Consider the following 474-nt stretch of genomic DNA (forward strand, 5'->3'; position numbering starts at 1 on the left):
GCATATATACTTGTGTTATTATCATGTTTTCATAAATGTGCGTGTCAGCATTTTTCCTGTTGTTTCTTTCAGTATAGAATATTTTTCCGTTCAGAGGTTGAAAATAATGTTTACCATTCGTGATTCCTGTGGTATTTTCTTCATACCGCTATTATTACGCACTTACTCTCATTCAGTATCGATATTTTCCCGACAAAACCGCTTTTCTGTCTCCATAAACACCTTTAGCTTTTCAAGATTATCGAGGGGTGATAAGGGATAATAATTATCGTATATTTATGTACACGAAAGATCATATAAACTTCCCATGAAAAACGAAAGGAAAATTTTCCTGTTTTTTGTAGGTGAAGATGTTAATGCGGTTTATTTTCATCGTTATTCACTTGTTTTATTTATTTACTTATTTTGGTCTTCCTGTTATTATCGTCATTTTGTTAATTATCATTCATTTCGGGTTTTTTGTTATCCTCATCG

This window comes from Penaeus monodon, chromosome 19 (genome assembly GCF_015228065.2).
Source record: "Penaeus monodon isolate SGIC_2016 chromosome 19, NSTDA_Pmon_1, whole genome shotgun sequence".
Lineage (NCBI taxonomy): Eukaryota > Metazoa > Arthropoda > Malacostraca > Decapoda > Penaeidae > Penaeus > Penaeus monodon.